At 43.1% G+C, this 18,615-nt stretch overlaps 1 long non-coding RNA gene across 3 annotated transcripts in view; it reads right to left on the minus strand.

Annotated features, from left to right (window-relative positions):
- Nucleotides 1-18,615, minus strand: part of LOC138856146 (uncharacterized) — a 43,403-nt gene that overhangs the window by 11,319 nt on the left and 13,469 nt on the right. For 2 of the 3 annotated variants that reach the window (XR_011395205.1, XR_011395204.1), the window contains exons 4-5: nt 10,022-10,197; nt 8,818-9,965 (exon numbers count right to left, since the gene is read on the minus strand). This is a non-coding gene — a long non-coding RNA (uncharacterized lncRNA). The remainder of the gene's footprint in view (nt 1-8,817; nt 9,966-10,021; nt 10,198-18,615) is intronic. The other variant, XR_011395206.1, reaches the window with a different exon arrangement.

Consider the following 18,615-nt stretch of genomic DNA (forward strand, 5'->3'; position numbering starts at 1 on the left):
TCGGGTACTGATCGGGCGTTGAGTGTCCAATAATCCACGCATAAACGCCACTTACCGTTCTTCTTCCGGGCCAATACAATCGGCGCGCTGTGTGGGCTGTGAGACGGTTCGATACATCCCTTCGATAGCAGCTCATCGATCTCGTCGTTAATAATAGCTTGCATCGCTGGATTTCGTGGGAAATATCGTTTCATGATGGGGCGGTTGTCGGTCATAGTCGCTCCACTTATGGTTTCGAATTTTTAAAGCTCCTCCGGTAAGAAGTCCCGTATGTGGGCCGCTTCGTTTCTCTGGTTGGTGGTCGATCTAGGCTCGACTCTATTAATCCTCCTGCACTTTAGTTTATGTGTTTTATTGCACTTCGACCTTCCGGGTTTTAGTAGTCGCTATTTGGTGTAGTTGGGGTTGCGTTGTCCACCAATCCAGTTGGCATGTAGACCTAGAGGACGATGTCTTGCTGCATGCGTTGACGCTCGGATGTTGGTGTTTCTGCCGGCGCTCGTGTATAGCCGTTTAAAAATAATCCCGAACCACAGGAGACTGTGTTGGCGACCGAAAGTTAAGGATTGCGTCGGTCAGAGGATCAACTCACTACCGAGCCCACCCTTAACGAACGGCGTTCACAACATAAGACACTAAGACTAGCCAGAGGATCGACTCACTGCTGAGTCTAGTGTCACGCGTGTGATCGCTGTTACAGTCCTGTGCTGATTGCCTGCGGATGGGCCTGCTTGCTTTCCGCCAAGCCGTGTGTTGCTTGTTCGCACTTTCGCAACATGTTGCTTTAGGACTGCGTGTGTTGCTAGAAGTGGCGTTGTTTTTCCATTGTAGCCCAATACTTGTTGAGTGGTTTACGTGGCGTAGTTTTATCGTATCGTGTATAAGCGCTTGCTATGTTTCGTTTTCCTTCTTCTTGTATACCCTTGCTATGTTGTATTTGTTTAACAGGGTGCGTTTTCATACGTTGTGTGGGCTAAATTCCGTATGGATATTTAGTTCTCACACTCCTATCTCTGGAAGAAAATCGTCCAATCGCTGGTATCAGGCTCTACTGAGTTGTGCTAGAGTTCGTTTAATTTTCCGATTGACTCGTTCCGTCGGATTCTCTTGAGGTACTTAAGGTGCGGTGAATTGCTGGCGTACTCCTAGTTTCTTTAGGTAGTGTTGCCATAGCGTACTAGTAAATTGAACGCTGTTGCACGAAATAAGAATCTTCGGGACGCCAAATCTTGCAAGAACTCGTTATTTAAATGCACGACGAAGTCATTCTGCTGTAGCGCGCTTCATGGGGACTAATTCTACCCACTTACTGAAGCGGTCGAAGAAGACTAGTAACATAGTATTACCATGCGTGGATCGCGGTAAGGGCCCCATGAAGTCAGTGCAAACTGTGGCAAACGGTTTTTGTGCCACCTGCGAAAGCATCTTCCCTGCTGGTTTCTGCTGTCCTTCCTTGTATTTCTGGCAAGACTTACACTGGCGTACGTAAGGGCTAATGTCGCGGAACATCCCTGGCCAGTAATATCGGTTATCTACTTGGGCTACTGTCCGGCGTATACCCATTTATTCGGCGCTGGGTATATCGTGGTTCTCTTGCAGGACTCTTAGGCGGAAGGGTTTTAGGTACAGCCTCTTCATTGGGATCGACATAGAATGTGGCGATAGAGGTGACCATCCTTTTCCATGTAGTCCGCGAACTTCTCGAGGTTTGCGCGTACTTCCCCTACTCGCTTCTACCACCAGTTGGTATATCCCTCTAGGTAGGGTCTCATTTTACAGATTCCCCAAACTATGGTGAGGCACTCCTTTTCGGTTGCCGAACAGTTGTTCTCCGCCTTATTTAATATGCGGCTAGCGTAAGCTATTACGCGTTCACCTCCTTCCAGTTTCTATGTCAGCGCTGCACCAAGGCCGATGTTACTAGCGTCCGTCTGCACAGTAAATGTCTGGCTGATGCTTTCAAACGCTTCTTGTTGTTTAGCTCCCCATTTCCAGTGTCTCCCTTTCTTTAATAAAGCTGGGAGCGGCTGGCTCATCGTCGCGAAGTCGGGTACAAAGCGGCGATACCAGGAGATTATCCCAAGATATTGGCGTACTTCATTTACGTTAGTTGGCGGCTTCTGCTCCTGGATTGCTGCTGCTTTCTCGGGGTCGGTGTGGATGCCTTTTTCACTGATCACGTGACCTAAATACCGAAGTTCCTTCTTAAAAAACTCGCATTTTTCAGGATTAATTCGAAGGTTGGCCTGTTGTAGTCTCTGCAGTAACTTTCGTAGATTCTGTATATGTTCCTCGAATGTAGAGCCTATCAAGATTATGTCGTCGAGGTAGGTGAAGGCGTGTGATTCCATCTCAGGGCCTATGACCTGGACGAGTACCCTCTGGAACGTCGCAGGTACCGAATGTAAGCCGAATGGCATGACGCGCCATTGGAATAGGCCACGCCCAGGTACGGTGAAGGCTGTGTATGGGCGGCTGCCTTGCTCTAAAGGTATCTGCCAGTAGCTGTTCTTGAGATCCAGACTACTAATATACCTTACTTGTCGTAACTTGTCTAATATGTGTTGTATCCTAGGTAAGGGGTATGCGTCGGGTACTAATCGGGCGTTGAGTTGCCGATAATCCACGCATAAACGCCACTTACCGTTTTTCTTCCGGGCCAATACAATCGGCGCGCTGTGTGGGATGTGAGACGGTTCGATGCATCCCTTCGATAGCAGCTCATCGATCTCATCGTTGATAACAGTGTGCATCACTGTATTTCGTGGAAAATATCGTTGCTTTATGGGGCGGTTGTCGGTCATTATAATTTTATGCTCCGCCACTATCGTCCTCCACTCATGGTTTCGAATTTTTGAAGCTCCGCCGCTAAAAAGTCGCGTATGCGGGCCGCTTCATTTCTCTGGTCGGTGGTCGATCTAGGCTCGACTCTATTAATCCTCCTGCACTTTAGCTTACGTCCTTTGTTGCGCTTCGTCCTACTGGGTTTTAGTAGTCGGCTATTTGGTGTAGTAGGGGTTGCATTGTCTTCTTTTTCTGATGGCATGGTGTAGAAGGCCGCTGAATGCTGATCATCTGGCGTTGTCAGCACTACCTGGTGATCTCCGCAGGATATCTTAACTCCCATGCTCCCCAGTGTATATAATCCGACTATGACGTCATCAATCGCACCGGGCATAACATGTAATACTACTTGGAGCGATGACTGTCCGTGTTCGATGTTGGTCTTTACGGCGTCGTAAATCTTGCTGGTGGTACCGTCGGCCATTTGTATTTGCATGGCTACGGTTACCTTCTTACCACTCCCGGTCGTGTACATACGTTCTGCACATCGTGACGATACGAAACTTTTTGAGGCACCAGTGTCGATGACGGCTTCCGCCGGTTCTCCGCCAAGTTTGATTAAGGCGTATAAGCGGCCGCGTTCCTGACGCATAATTACTGGTGGGTCGGCGCTGAGTTCTGTGGGTCTGCCGGGCCTTTTCCTGGCGAAACCCTCGGCCGTTTCCCTGTCGTCGGCCGCAACATTCTGTGGTTAGCACACTCGCTCGACCACACTCCGAGCAAATATCTTTCTGGGATTACGGCACCTTCTAGCGTAGTGTCCTTCCTGCCCACATCTCGCGCATGTGTTTCCAGGCAAAAAAGTTTGGTTCGTGGGTGGTTGTACCTTCGCATTGTTTATTATCAAACTGTTGTGATGTAGTGCTCAATCCCGTGGATCAACGATTGAAGAAACGATGATCCAATGTGTGTGGTGTTCTCAAATTGGTGGTGTCGTCTTGTGGGCTGAAATGCCTTGAGGGTTCTAGATGTGATGTGTTAAATTAGGGCGCGCAAGTTTTTAACGGGTCGTGGGTATATAGGGGGAGGCTTAGCTCATTTAAACAAATATCCTTTACAGATGCATTTCTTATAATTCTTTCTACCCAGCATAACCATAAACCTTTTCAGTCGAATTAATCTTTTTTAGTATGGAAACAATATATGATGATATTTATATTGATTTTGATCAGTCAGCTACATGCGAGTTCGATTTGAACAATATGTTCGAAGATTGCGCTGTCTTGTAATTTATGTCAGATCAGCAACTTTATGCTAAATGAACAATAATATAATGTAATGTTGATCGTAGCATTATCTTGAACAATAATGCATGTCAAATTTCAAGAAACCATCTTGTCAGGGACTAGATAGACGGACATGACTAATTAGACTAAACTCCTCACTCTGATCATTTATATATATACTTTATACGGTCTCGGACATTTCTTTCTAGGTCTTACAAACTTCGTGGCAAACTTAATACACCCTGTTCAAGTTTTTTTTTCTTTTTTTTATATACATTCGGAAGAAAGTTCCTCACAGAAACGAACCACAAATCAGCTCAATCATAACTAATTCAATTCAAAACAAATCTGATGGCGTTCAAAATTATCTAAATTTTGTTATGACATCAAGTATAAGAAAGTAAGAAAACGAACGAAGGAGAACGGAAAAGTGAACGGAAATTTCTTTTCTTTGATGGTACCCCGGAGGTACAAGAAAAACTTTTTTAATCAATCTGCTTTTAAAAACAGTGAAATCTACCGGAAAAATTGCGTTAGCTGTTGCGTCAACCTGAATTGCCACTACGCTTTTGGAAGGAGGCCGAACCGCACACTCTACATTCAAGCTCCCGCTGAAAATCGCAACCAATGATAATAACAGCGTCTGTAGTGTTTCTAAATGGAGCAATACAGGAAAATTGATGCGTAACTGCTCATTAATAGTCTGGGGCGAAGCTACCATGTCAAACAAGATTTCTGTGGAAGCACTGGATAGGATAATGCGCGGTTTCCACAACAAAAAATTCACCTATGGGTGAATGTACAATTCTGTTCTCAGGTGATTTCCGTCAAATCCTACCGGTTGTGACTCGAGCAACACGTGCTGACGAAATAAATGCTTCCCTGAAAAGATCCAACCTTTGGCTACATGTATATAATATGAGGGTTTCGTCATCTTCACGTGGGAACAGGCTATTTCCAGGGATGCTAGCACAAAGTGATGTTAACACAAAGTGGGCCACAGGCTTCGGGATCGATTTTAATCATTTGTTAAGTGAGTGACATAGGCTTTATATTTTATACCCCTGCGAAGCCGGAGCGGCCGCTATGTTTTTATACACAACGTTCACAGTTTTTCTGTAGTATTTTAGTATCAGCATTGCACACGTGCAAAGCCGAGGCAGGTCGCTAGTAATATATAAAACTGAAAATTTCGGAAAAATTTGTCTGCTTTAAAAAGAAACTAAAAAAAGTAAGTCAGGAAAGGCTAAATTTGGGTATAATTGAACATTTTACACTCTCGCAATATGCGAGGATCAAAACAGGGAAAATACCTTCAGATGTTGGCTGAACTTTATAATGAAACAAGTAAGGAAGGCTAAATTCAGGTGCAACCGTACATTTTATACACTTGCAACTTGCAAAGATCAAAACCGGGGAAATACATTCAGGTGTTGGCAAAAATTTATTTAAAAATTGTTGCGAAGGATTGTAGCATTCATTGTTCAACGAAATCGTGGATGGCTTACAATCAATTTCGATATTTTATTAACACATATTGAATGTCATAGGTAGGTAGGTAGAGTGGCTGTCTAACGACGCACCTAGGCCTATAGGAGGCCCATTGTGATACCAGGGACTAACGTTCCCTCACTCTATCGCCTCCTCTCTGAAATAACCTGTGCTTCTGATGAAGCTCATCAGTACAAATAGTTTTATATTAGCAACTTTCGATACGTCTTCAAGGCGAGATTCAGCTAGATTTGTAGCATGTTCGCTGATTAAGTGTTTGCAAGTTGCCAGAGGCATAAAAATTCCCTCTTTTTCAGGGGTTAATTGTAAAGTGGTACCTGTTCTGGCTAGTTCATCTGCTTTACAGTTACCAGGGACAATACTTTGTCTGCTGCCATTTAATACTGGCGTCGTCACGACTGGAGTATTATGTTTCCTGGTGAACAATACTAGCTCTGTCTTGCCAGCATTTAGGTTTAGTCCGCACGATACAGCCCAACGATTTATTTCGTCAAAAATCGTTTGCATTAGGTTTGCGAGAGTATTTGGGAATTTACCTCTAACCGAAACCGCCACATCGACAGTGTAGGCTACAACATGTACCCCCTGCATTTCTAGATACAACAGCAACTTATTTATTGTCAGGATCCAGAGAAGTGGGGATAACATGCCTCCTTGAGGTGTACCCTTTTGGACAGAGCTTAGCACAGTTTCTGTGAATTTTACTTTAGAATACGCGAATCTACCAAATTTTCTGGTTTTAGTTTCTTTCTAATATGCAGTTCTATTAGCCTTTACAACGTTTTTAAAATGAATGAGGAGAGGCTAACTGGTCTGAAGTCTTTTGGACTTGTATGCGAGCTTTAGCCTGCCTTAGGTATGTAAGTTACCTTGACTTCCCTCCAAAGCGAAGGGATATAGTTTAATTGCAGCGCCCCCTTAAAAATGGTAACTACCCAATCCACTATGTAATTCTGCGACTGCTGTAATTGGGAACGGACCGTCTGGTGCCGGCAACTTGACGGGCTTGAAGCTATTTATTGCCCAGCGTACGAATCTATTTCTGCTCCACTGTCTTGAGCATATTCTACAGTATGGCTTTCAGAGCTACCTGGGAAGTGGGCATCCATTAGTAGTCCAAGTGACTCTTCACGGGGTACCGTCCAACTGCGGTTTGGCTTCTGAAGATAACCGATACTATGCACCGATTGTGCCATAATTTTTCTAAGTCGAAACGCTTCCGCTGTGTTCTCGATATCATTACAAAAAAATTCCCAAGAACTAATTTTTGCTCTCCTAACTTCCTTTTTGTATGACCTAAGGTTGTAATATTAATCCCAGTCTGACTCGCCTTGGGATTGCTTAGCGAAATTGAACTGCTTTCTGCATTCTTTCTGTAACCTTTTAAGTTTGGGAGACCACCAGTCAAGATCCTCCTTACTATTGGGCTGAAATGGGATCATAGGGATACGTTTTTCTAGCTCTTACATGTGCCCCTGCCAGAAGTTACTGCCTCTATCGGCCCTTCCCTCTATTATACATTCAATATATTGGTGATCTGAAAAGGAATGTTCTTTGAGGACTCTCCTTTGGGTTACCCTACAAATAGTACTTCCGACACAAGTGTGATATCCAGTACTCCTTATCGGTGTCATGTAATAAACTTTGGCGTTCTTCCCTTATTACACGATAGTAGCTTAGTATCTAGTAGGCAATTGTAGGTCTCTACAGTCTCACCTCTGTCGTTGACATCTACGCTATCTGCTATATCTACAAATACTCAGAGGAATATATATTCCTTTTTTTCCGGACTCTATTTTTAGGGTGGTGCCTGTTCTGGCTAGTTCATCTGCTACACAGTTCCCGTGAATATCACTATGTCCTGGAGCCCATTGCAGGTTTATCGTGAAATCGGATGTTAGATCCACTTATAGCTCTAGGCATTATTTCACTAATTTAGACTTGTTGGTGGACTTGGAAGACACTACAGTGGTCTGGATGACGGAAAGAGATTTTGGCATTTAGTTTAGCAGAGAAGACACCGCCGCCCACTCGGTTATCTAGTTTGAACCATCCATATAGATGCTCATCCCTGCGACCTTGTCCACCTCGTCCTTTAAATTCAACTCTCTTTGATTTCAAAAATATTTAGTAATGGGAAGGAACGGGAACTTTCTATAAATCATCGAATTGCTACTGGCGAATAGTAGAGAGGATTACCTCAGTCTAATAGCTGAGTCCGTTGCCACTTGCTTACAATTCGTTGTTCGGAGAGCTCCACTGAGCTCTGTTTGTATACTTTCCATACGTTTTACAGCGTATTTCTTTTCCGTTATTGGCCATCACACCAATATACCATAAGTCATAATCGGTCTTACAACTGCTGTGTAGAGCCAGTGGGCTACCCGAGGCTTCAATCTTCATCCCCACCAACCTTTTGCAGGCGTAAAGTGCTGTAGCTGTATCGCTAGCCTAATACCATTTCTTAAGGGCGGCATGATTTCTAGAATACTGTGTTTTTAGTAAAGAGTACTAGCTCCTTCTTGCTAGCATTCAGGTTCTGTCCGCATGATACGGCCTATCGATTAATATATTGTCTGCATAAGTATAGCGAGGGTTTTCGGGAATTTTTCACTTACCGAAACTGCCACATCGTCACCGTCGGCCACAACATGTACCCCTTTCTTTTCCAGATCCACCAACATTGTGTTATTCTTCATATCATTACAAAAATATTTCCAAGAATTCCTATTTGCTTTCCGTGCCTCGTTTTTATATGTTATTAAAAGGTTGTAATAGTTATCCCCCTTCTCTTCTTCTTGGGATAATTTGGCTAAATTAAATTGCTTGCTGCAATCTTTCTGTAAGTTCTTAAGTACGGGAGACAACGAGGGGGACTAATTATTCTCTTACTACGTGTAATTGGACAAGCAACCTCTAGTGATAGTTGACAAGAATCTGTGAGCTGTTTAACAAGGATGTCTAGGACCCCTTTGTTTCTTTGTTGAAAAGACGGAATCATAGGAACACGCTTTTTTAGCTCCTGCAGGTGCATCTGCCAATTCTCTTCAATTATGCATTCAATGCAGCGGTAGTGCGAAAAGGAGTGCAGTTAAAGAACTCTCCATTGGGTTAATTCAATTATTCCGACATGAGTGTAACATCTAATACTAATACTTCTCCGGTTTCTCGTTATAAATGTTAGCATATTACATAACAGCCTAGTACCAAGTAGGTAGTTAAAAAGCAAACTCACCTCTTTCGCTGATATCCATGCTATCCTATAACGTGTGGTGTGCATTGGAGTCGCAACCAAGTAAAGTCAATCACCTGGATGCTTCACCGTCTCGTACTAGCTCAACAGCTGCGATGGTACCTCTACTTCATTATACGGCATGTATGCCAGCCGGTATTTGCTGCTGCTCGTCTCCCAGGTTACTGCTGTGATATCTTGATTACTATAGCCGGGATCCATATCCTAGCGTTTAGTCGTGATGGTATATCCTTCTTGTCTACCGCTACTAGCCTGGCTCCGAGGTAGACCTCGCCTACCTTGACTATTGCGGCCTTATGTAGCTGGACCGATCTCTCGTCGTAACAACTATCGGCTTAGTTTGGCCCTAGTTCCATCCGACATCCGTACATGACGGTTGGACCGAGATTGCTTAATACCACTTCCAACGCCACACTCGCCTCATTTCCATTCTCTAGGCTCTAGGGATTTTTTCTTCGGGATCTCCATCATCCAGCACACCAATTATAATGTGGTTCCGGGCCACATCAGCAAATGATTTTGCGAACGTCCCGTTCTTAGTCTTTAGTCATTTGGCTGATGGCTCAGGCTCTTCAGATGACCTTTATTTCTTAGTTGCCACTGCTGGCACTTCCAACTAAAAGTTTAGCAAGACAGCTTTCGCACAATCAATGGAATGGCAGCGCGTCGCTTCTCTGAATACTTTGCCTTCGCTGGGTCTTCTACATGGTGGCTCACGAATCGTGCTACAAAAGCAAACCGTAATACCATTTTTATTTTTGATCAATGGGTAATGCATTTATTTTTTTATTGTATAGCTAATTGATTTTAATTTATATTACATAATTTGTTACTTTTCAAATGACCTCCATGCTTAGTCAGACAGTTTTTATTGGGGCGTGAAAGGTTGAAGTCGGGATTGCCTCAATTATTGATTTAATGGACTGCCTCAGCTCAGCCAGTTTTCTGGGATTTGTTTTATGCACCTCTTGCTTGACATAACCCCATAAAAAAAGTCTGGTGCAGTCAGGTCAGGTGGCCTTGGGTGCCAGCGGAAAGTGGAGTTTCTAGATATTAATTTGTTTTAAAATTTTCGTTGGATCTCCGCAATAACCGACCGCTTTTGAAAGGAATACGTCTTCGGCGCAGTTCTGTGTAAAAAACTTATTTAGCATCTTTAAATAACGAATGAAACATTGACAGTTACTGTTACACCATTTTATAAAAAGAAGTATGGCCCGACACCTTGATGAAACTGCAAACCACACAGTGAGTCAGAATATGCAAATTAAGAGGGTTTAGCCTTAGCTGACCATTCGTCCCGGTTTTGTCGGGACAGTCTGGATATCGAGTTAAGCGTCCCGGCCGTCTTGGCCATAGAAACTAAAAAAAAAAAATTTATCAATAAACGGAACAAAAATACCACCTATCCCTGTCCGTTCTATTTCTACATTGAATGTATCGAGTTTTGTTGAATTCTGTAGCTCATTACTTTCATTCAATATCAAAGTGAAACATAAGATAATCTTGTGTATTTGAAGCATAAATATATCCGAATAAATATTACTTTATGAAATGTCGAAACGAAGATTTTTTTTTGCTGTCCCTGCTTCTTGTGATTTGCTGAGGTATACTCGACGTAAACAGGGTTCGTTACAATAAATTTGTAAACGATGGGGTCTTTTACAAATCATATTTTATTAAAAAATTACCATACATCCACCATTTCTCTTTTACTTTACTGTACACAATGGTGTCTTCCGCGTTGTAGTGGCGTCACCCGAAGATAGCGCTATGGCAGAGTAGCGGTTTGCGTGGCCCGTTAGCGCGTCACTATCACTTAGAATTACGGAGGGCAGTGGAAGCGGCCGAGATGCTAAGCGTGAAGCAGGTCAGAGGATCGACTCACTACCCATTTCACGCGTGACTTCCAGCCTTCGTACGGTTAAGAGTGAAATGACTGGTAGAGGATCGACTCACTGCGAGGCATCCACTCCTTACCGCCTCTCCGCGCTCCCTTTGAATATCTACTATACGATAGCGTATTCTACTCTGCCGCGCTCTGGGGGTGCTAAGCGACTTAGGATGACTTACGTTTGCGTCCTGTGGTGTTGATGGCTTGGACGGCGATTCTATCTCTGCGTGAATTGGCGCTCGTGTGTGCTACGACGACGATGCCCGGATGTTTCTGTCGGCGCTCGTGTAGGCTTAAATGATGTTGTCTTGCTGCATGCGTTGCGGCTCGGACGTTGATGTTTCTGCCGGCGCTCGTGTATAGCTGTTTAAAAATAACGTGCTGGCGACCGAAAGTTAAGGGTTGAGTCGGTCAGAGGATCAACTCACTACCGAGCCCACCCTTAACGAACGGCGTTCACAACTTAAGACACTAAGACTAGCCAGAGGATCGACTCACTGCTGAGTCTAGTGTCACGCGTGTGATCGCTGTTACAGTCCTGTGCTGATTGCCTGCGGATGGGCCTGCTTGCTTTCCGCCAAGCCGTGTGTTGCTTGTTCGCACTTTCGCAACATGTTGCTTTAGGACTGCGTGTGTTGCTAGAAGTGGCGTTGTTTTTCCATTGCAGCCCAATACTTGTTGTGTGGTTTACGTGGCGTAGTTTTATCGTATCGTGTATAAGCGCTTGCTATGTTTCGTTTTCCTTCTTCTTGTATACCCTTGCTATGTTGTATTTTTTTAACAGGGTGCGTTTTCATACGTTGTGTGGGCTAAATTCCGTATGGATATTTAGTTCTCACACTCCTATCTCTGGAAGAAAATCGTCCAATCGCTGGTATCAGGCTCTACTGAGTTGTGCTAGAGTTCGTTTAATTTTCCGAAGAGACTCGTTCCGTCGGATTCTCTTGAGGTACTTAAGGTGCGGTGAATTGCTGGCGTACTCCTAGTTTCTTTAGGTAGTGTTGCCATAGCGTACTAGTAAATTGAACGCTGTTGCCCGAAATAAGAGTTTTCGGGACGCCAAATCTTGCGAGAATACGTTCTCTAAATGCACGATGAAGTCCTTCTGCTGTAGCGCGCCTCATGGGGACCAATTCTACCCACTTGCTGAAGCGGTCGAAGAAGACTAGTAACATAGTATTACCATGCGTGGATCGCGGTAAGGGCCCCATGAAGTCAGTGCAAACTGTGGCAAACGGTTTTTATGCCACCTGCGAAAGCATCTTCCCTGCTGGTTTTTGCTGTCTTTCCTTGTATTTCTGGCGAGACTCACACTGGCGTATGTAAGGGCTAATGTCGCGGAACATCCCTGGCGGGTTACTGTCCGGGGTATACCCATATGTCCGGCGCTAGGTATATCGTAGTTCTCTTGCAGTATTCTTAGGCGGAGGGGTTTAGATACACATAGCTTCCTGGGTACAGCCTCTTCATCCTGGGATCGACACAATGTGGCGATAGAGATGACCATCCTTTTCCATGTTGTCCGCGTACTTCTCGGGGTTTACGCGTACTTCCCTTACTCGCTTCCACCAACAGTTGCATTGTGGCGCCACCGTCGTCGCTTGTCTTATGGTCTCTAAATTTTTTCAATTGTGAATTGAGGTATTCATTTGAGATTTCCTCAACTTGAGTGGTCATGGTGGTAACTGATTCTGTAACTAGTCTACTTAGGTTCCAACCGAAATGGTATGTTGTGCCAATAGTGTGTTTGTCTGAGGTATGAGATCGCTGCCTAATAGCATGTCTATTTGAGCAGGGGTGTTGCAGTTGGGATTTGCTAATTTAAGGTGTGAAACCTTTTCCCAATGTTTGCTATTTATATGATAGCTTGAAAGCATATTTGCATATTTTTTAATTGCGGTAAAACTATAGCTTCTGCTTAAATTATCCGCTTTGGGGGAATTAGGGTAATGGGGCAGATTTTATTAGAGTTTTGAACTACTCTTCCACCCATTCCTGTAATTTCAATGTTGGCTTGTTTTGTTGGCAGTTGTAGCCTATTTTGTGCCCTACACGCTGTGAAAGATCGTTGTGATCCTTGGTCTATTAAGGCTCTAAGTTTAAACAGTTCTCCTCGGTGTTCGATGGGGTCGACTTCTGTGGGTAGTAGTACTTTGGTTTTCGCTGTGTAGCGTGTGAGTTTTTAATGCCTTTGATCTGGATTTGCTGTTGCAACTAAACCCGTGGCTCTTTTCATATTTGCGCTGTTTGGTTGTGAGCTGGAAAAATTGTTATAATGAAGCATAGAATGATGTTGTTTATGACAATAAACGCAATTAAATTTGCTTTCGCACTCTTTAAGTGTATGCGTCTTTTTGTTTTTACAAAATTGTTTCGGTCGATAGTATTCAATTTTTTGAATAGCAAGATTTGAGCTTTTTCCCCCCTGTACATAGTTCGCATGACGTTTGTTTGTACTGTTCGGATATGAACGTTTGATATCTATTTAAATTGTTGTTGCTACTGGCTTGTGGTCTGTGGAAGCTTCTATTTAGGTCGTGTTGAACGGTTTTCGTTCAGACCATTTTTTTATCTACCTTTTCTGCGATTTCGTATTGGGCTATTAAAAAGTCTTTCATCTGTTTCCACGTTGGGCATTTTTTTCGAGATGAGAGCGATTGCTCCCACAAAAGTAACGATTTTTCTGGTAAAGCGGCGGTGCATATATTTACCAGTATTGGGTCCCAGCTGTCTGTGGGAATATTTTGTGTCGATAGAACCGACAAGCAATTAGAAACAGTGGATTGCAGTTTTATAAACTCTTCACTTGTTTCCTTTCGAATCTTAGGCAAGTTCATTAGTATCGTTACTTGCTTATCGACCAATAATATCTCATTTTTATATCTACTTGTAGATTTAAGAGCCCAGCCAAATTGAAAATATCGTCATTTAGTGCGAACTGTCTTACTATCACGCCTGTTTGACCTTCTGTTTTGTATCGGAGGTGATACAATTTTTGTGCATTGATAATTTGGGTGGTTCATGTAAACGGCTGTAAACATGTCCCGGAAGGACGGCCATTGTTCATAACCACCAAGAAATATTTCTGTGTCATATGCGGGCACCTTGAGATGGATGCCTGAACTTGCCTCTTGACTTTGTACTTGTGGCAGGTCTACTCGCTGATGTGGAGTAGATTCAATTGCTTTTATTAGCTTTAGCTGATCGGAAATCATTGCTTTAGTTTCTTCGAATTGGTCTAAGCAGTTCTCGTATTTTGCGTAAGCCGAAGATTTGAAATTTTCTGGTAGATCTGATTCGTCAGATTCTACTATGACGTCATATGAAGCTTGGAGACATATCCAAAAATTGTCGAGATTTTCCTTTTTGATTTCTTATGCCGATTCAGAATTATCTTAAATCGGAGAAGATGAAAATCAAATGCAGTATCTTACTAAACTGTCACTCTCAGCAATGAATTTATTGTAATGTCTTTCCCCCTTTTTTGTTTTGTAGCACCTTGCTTTGAGCGTGTAGCTTCTGCAGGTGTACATGGACTTTTTCGCCCGAAATCATTTTTGGTACTTTTAATAGCTGTGTAGATTTAGAATCTTTAGCATCTGCGTTCATTTAAAAAAGTTCAATTATTGAAATGGTTTCTCTCAGTGTAAACTGATTAAATTCAAGCGAAATTCGTAATTGTAACGCGTAATCTCTTTTATATAATTAAGAGAATAAGTAAAACGGTTTATTTTATTTATTTTTTTTTTTAATCCGATTAAATAAGATAGCGTGTTCTGTTGTAACGGTATTTATTTATTATTTTTCTCGATTGTATTGTTTATTTCAATAAATATTCAAAAATTGTAATATCTATTTTGTTATATCTTTTTTGTGTTCGTATGCGTTACAGGGTATACCTATAAGCGAATTATTATGCGTCAATGAGAGTTCACATAAGAGGTCAATGTACTTTATACATATGTATGCAATCCTACTTGTTTTTTGGTTGCCAAGAAACAAGAGGTATTGCCGGATTTGTGCCTATATGAACTTTGAATATAAAGAATATTATAGAATTGTATTTTTGTACGCAATCCTGCTTGTTTTTTGTTTGCCAAACAACAAACGGTATTGCCGAGTATGTGCCAATTTTCACATTGGAATATATAAAATTAAATTGTATAGAAGCAATGTATAAAATATTGTTTATAATTTTTTATTATTGTTATTTCTTTATTTATAGAAATATAAATAATTATTTTTTTTTTGTTAAGAATTCGTTTTTTCTCTACCGAACCGTTTAAAATGTTGTTTTTTTAATGCGCTTTTTGAAGTTCTTTAACTTTTAGTGGTACCCTAGTAGGGTATAATAATATGTCCCGTACTTGTATAAGTACGTATATAAGCGAGCGGACGTTGTTTCTCAGTTAAGAAAGAGCGCATAAACGTAATTAGAAACAAAGTAATCGTATGTGCACTACGATTCGTAAAAGTGCACTCTCGGTATATAAAGTAAATAGGTATGTACGTATGTATGAGAGTAAGATAATGTACGTATATTGTATATGTTTAAAATTTTTGATTTCCTTTACCTTTCTCTCTCTTCTCTTGTTTTTTTGTAGGTAAAATATGCTAAGAATAATAAGAATATATATTTGCAAGCGCTCAAAATTATGAGTTGCTAAATATTTAGGTATATGTTATGTGCAAAATATGTAAATATGTATATGATGTGAGATTTGGCATATAGGTAAGAAATTCTTTTATTTTTTTTTTTGTTTCTTGAGAATATTGTCCTTTCTATCTCTTTTTATTCGTTATATGTTGCTATGTGGGTATATGTATTGTAGCGAAGCTTTTTACTGCCCCTGCTTCTTGTGATTTGCTGAGGTATACTCGCCGTGTCCAGGGTTCGTTACAATAAATTTGTAAATTTGGGGCTCTTCTTACAAATCATACTTTATTCAATTTCCAATTACAAAATGGTGTCTTCCGCGTTGTAGTGGCGTCACCCGATGATAGCGCTATGACAGAGTAGCGGTTTACGTGGCCCGTTAGCGCGTCACTATCACGCGGAATTACGGAGGGCAGTGGCCGCGGCCGCGATGCCAAACGTGGAGCAGGTCAGAGGATCGACTCACTATCCACTTCACGCGTGACTTCCAGCCTTTGCACGCTAAGGAGTGAAATTCCTGCCAGAGGATCGACTCACTGCGAGACATTCACTCCTTACCGCAGTAACGTCATCCGCCTTTCCGCGCTTCCGTTGAATAGCTTTATACGATAGCGTATTCTACTCTGTCGCGCTCTGGCGGTGCTAAGCAACTTACGATGACTTACGTTTTAGGTCCTGTGGTGACGATGTCCGCCCGATACGTGCTACCACGACGCTTCTCCCGCATGGTTGTGACAAAGTCGGTGACTCTACTATTTCTGCGTCATTGGTCATATTCGCAGTTTACTTTGCTCCTGAAACGGCCTGTATGTTGTGTCTTGCTGAGAGCTCGCGGGTCCAATGAATGTGACCGTCTCGATTGGTCCCCAAATTTGCTCATTTAAGTATTATTATTATTTTATTTTTATTTTTTTTGTTTTAAACTGTTACGGCTGTGTGGTATGGTTTCAATTCACTGATGTTCACCGTTTTCTTCTTTCCACCGTCAATTTTTCGAAGTTGGACGATTACTGGTGAGATATATCTGAGAATTTGATAAGAGCTATCGTATTTCGGGGCTAACTTTGCGGCGAAACCCTCAGTGGCTTTAGAGAGGTGATGCTCTTTCGCGAGGACTAATTCTCCGATCGCGGGGGTCCATTTTCTGCGTCTAAGGTTATAATGACGGGCTTGATCCGTTGTCGCCCTCTCCATATTTTACCAAACAATTTTGAAGGCTTCCTGCATCCTATTGGACTTTTCTTCAGCCGTTATGGGTGTCATACCTGCGCCGATATTAACCTCGTCGAAGAGAGCCTTAGGCAGTCGCGGCTCTCGTCCTTGTACGAGGAATGCCGGTTCCGTCGAATTCTCTTGAGGGGTGTAAGTTGCGGTGAATGCTGGCATACTCCTAGTTTCTTTAGGTAGTGTTGCCATAGCGTACTAGTAAATTGAACGCTGTTGCCCGAAATAAGAATTTTCGGGACGCCAAATCTTGCGAGGATTCGTTCTCTAAACGCTTGATGAAGTCCTTCTGCTGTAGCGCGCCTCATAGGGACCAATTCAACCCACTTGCTGAAACGGTCGAAGAATACTAATAACATAGTATTACCATGCGTAGATCGTGGTAAGGGGTGAAATCACTGAAAACTGTGGCAAACGGTTCTTGGGCCACCTGCGAAAGCATCTTTCCTGCTGGTTTTTGCTGTCCTTCCTTGTATTTCTGGCGAGACTCACACTGGCGTATGTAAGGGCTAATGTCGCGGAACATCCCTGGCGGGTTACTGTCCGGGGTATACCCATATGTCCGGCGCTAGGTATATCGTAGTTCTCTTGCAGTATTCTTAGGCGGAGGGGTTTAGATACACATAGCTTCCTGGGTACAGCCTCTTCATCCTGGGATCGACACAATGTGGCGATAGAGATGACCATCCTTTTCCATGTTGTCCGCGTACTTCTCGGGGTTTACGCGTACTTCCCTTACTCGCTTCCACCAACTGTTGCATTGTGGCGCCACCGTCGTCGCTTGTCTTATGGTCTCTAGTGACCGCCGGGACAGTGTGTCCGCTACTAGGTTGAGTTTCCCTTGGCGATACTCGATGTCGAAGGTATTTTGCTGTAATTCTAAAGCTCATCGTTCTAAACGACCGGAGGGGCTTTCTATGGAATTCAGCCACTTCTGTGACATATGATCCGTTACCAATTTGAACCTATATCCCTCGGTAGGGTCTTATTTTCCAAGGTCGATGTTGCTAGCGTCCGTCTGCAAGGTAAATGTCTGGCTGAAATCCAGACGCGAGGATGCTTTCAAACGCTTCTTGTTGTTTAACTCCCCATTTCCAGTGTCTCCCTTTCTTTAATAAAGCGGTGAGCGGCTGGCTTATCGTCGCGAAGTCGGGTACAAAGCGGCGATACCAGGAGGTTATCCCAAGATATTGGCGTATTTCATTTACGTTAGTTGGCGGCTTCAGCTCCAGGATTGCTGCTACTTTCTCGGGGTCGGTGTGGATGCCTTTGTCACTGATCACGTGACCTAAATACCGAAGTTCCTTCTTAAAAAACTCGCATTTTTCATTTACCTTTCGTAGATTCTGTATATGTTCCTCGAATGTAGAGCCTATCACGATTATGTCGTCGAGGTAGGTGAAGGCGTGTGGTTCCATCTCAGGGCCTTTGACCTGGTCGAGTACCCTCTGGAACGTGGCAGGTGCCGAATGTAAACAGAATGGCATGACGCGCCATTGGAATAGGCCACGCCCAGGTACGGTAAAGGCTGTGTAGGTGCGGCTGCCTGGCTCTAAAGGTATCTGCCAGTAGCCGTTCTTGAGATCCAGACTACTAATATACCTTACTTGTCGTAACTTGTCTAATATGTGTTGTATCCTAGGTAAGGGGTATGCGTCGGGTACTGATCGGGCGTTGAGTGTCCAATAATCCACGCATAAACGCCACTTACCGTTCTTCTTCCGGGCCAATACAATCGGCGCGCTGTGTGGGCTGTGAGACGGTTCGATACATCCCTTCGATAGCAGCTCATCGATCTCGTCATTAATAATAGCTTGCATCGCTGGATTTCGTGGGAAATATCGTTTCATGATGGGGCGGTTGTCGGTCATAGTCGCTCCACTTATGGTTTCGAATTTTTAAAGCTCCTCCGGTAAAAAGTCCCGTATGTGGGCCGCTTCGTTTCTCTGGTTGGTGGTCGATCTAGGCTCGACTCTATTAATCCTCCTGCACTTTAGTTTACGTG

Source organism: Bactrocera oleae, chromosome 3 (genome assembly GCF_042242935.1).
Source record: "Bactrocera oleae isolate idBacOlea1 chromosome 3, idBacOlea1, whole genome shotgun sequence".
Classification (NCBI taxonomy): Eukaryota; Metazoa; Arthropoda; class Insecta; order Diptera; family Tephritidae; genus Bactrocera; species Bactrocera oleae.